The sequence below is a fragment of the Tenrec ecaudatus genome, chromosome 16 (assembly GCF_050624435.1).
Source record: "Tenrec ecaudatus isolate mTenEca1 chromosome 16, mTenEca1.hap1, whole genome shotgun sequence".
NCBI classification, from domain to species: Eukaryota; Metazoa; Chordata; class Mammalia; order Afrosoricida; family Tenrecidae; genus Tenrec; species Tenrec ecaudatus.
Genome location: NC_134545.1, coordinates 63,755,652 through 63,757,200, shown reverse-complemented (window position 1 = coordinate 63,757,200; position 1,549 = coordinate 63,755,652).

Sequence of the window (1,549 nt, the reverse complement as noted above, 5' to 3'; positions counted from 1 at the left end):
AGCACCTTACTACAGAATCAAAGACTTCAAATGTATAATTTCTGACAGGGACACAATATCCATGAAGCAAGGTCAGCACTGACTTCCATGTGCTTACTTACTACCCTGGAGTGAACAATTTCACATCCACGGCATGAAATAAACTTACAAACTCACAGTCATCGAGTCACCGCTGCCTCACGGTGACCCTACAGAATAGCATCAAAATGCCCCCGTGGGCTTCTGAGACTGTACCTCCAGGGGAGTAGAAAGCCTCCTCTTTCTCCCGAGGACTGGTTAGTGGTCTGAAATTGCTGACCTTTCCAGTAACACAATTTCACAGTGAAACAATTTCACAGTTTCCCTGTGAAACAATTTCAATCTACGGTATAAAGCATGTGAACTTGTTCACTCCAAGTTACTAAGTTGCTTGTCTTTATCCTTGCTTACTGGGCCATCTGCCCTTGATCGTGCCAGGAATTGTGTAGAGAACCAACACAGCAGGGAGCAGAAGATGGTTAGATGTGCACTTTTGGCTACCCGAAAGATGAACAAACCACCCTGACTGGATGGAGGAAATGCTGGGCTTAATGCGGAGGCATCATTCCTGGTTACCTTGGTAACAGGCCACTCAGAAAATGGGAGGAAATGGTTCTTAGTGGTGGAGCGGCCTGTGACCTAGCTAGCACCTCCTTAGGGGAAGGCGATGTGGCAAGAAAAGGTTGAGACAGGAGAAGCTCAGGGCGTTGTGACTAACAAGGACAACACTAGTGCTGACTGTCAGGAATCTCAGTCGGCAAGATGTGAGTCTTGCACTAGCTTCGGCTACCCTCGGGCAAGATAAGCTTCAGCTCTGCTGCCTCGGTCCCATTCGCTGCTGAATAGCATGGTGCTCTAGGGGGTGAACAAAATACTTTTATGAGATTTATTTTCTTCTCCCAAGAGGGAAGAAAGAGGACATGCTGAAATGCACCAGAGCATTTCAGCAATAATTTCCCTGTAATTCCCGTGGGTGAACACACAAAGTACTTGTTATGCATTATTTGAAGATAAGGCAAAATAGAAATAAGTCACTTAATGGAATCTGTGCACTTTATTCCATGAATCCAAACCTTCATAATAAGTTCAAATCTCACAAGTACTATAAGTCCAAATTTGAGACTGAGAACATGATTTTCAATACAGAGGTTTGACTAGGTTGAGACGAAATAACTAGTCATTTCTTTGGGGTGAAGTCAACTCTCTCTGCTGATGTGGGCAGCCACACTGGGTTCAGGAAGGCCCAGGAAGAAGGCTCCCTTACAAGGAGGATTGGCACAGCCTTCCCAGTTGGAAGTCTCACCAGCCACATGTGCACTAGTATTTACTAAACTCGGGGTTCCTTTGGGAGGAAGTGGAGTTCAATTGAGTTTTATTCCACTTCCTGGCACCAATGCCTTTGGAAGCTACAATTTGGCTGGTAGAATGCCCCAGTCTCTTAAAAATTTTTGAGGGTTGGATTGAAGAAATGAAGGAAGCAAGGAAAAGAAATGAGTTGTTTCTGATGTTGATCTTCTGCCACCTGGATAGA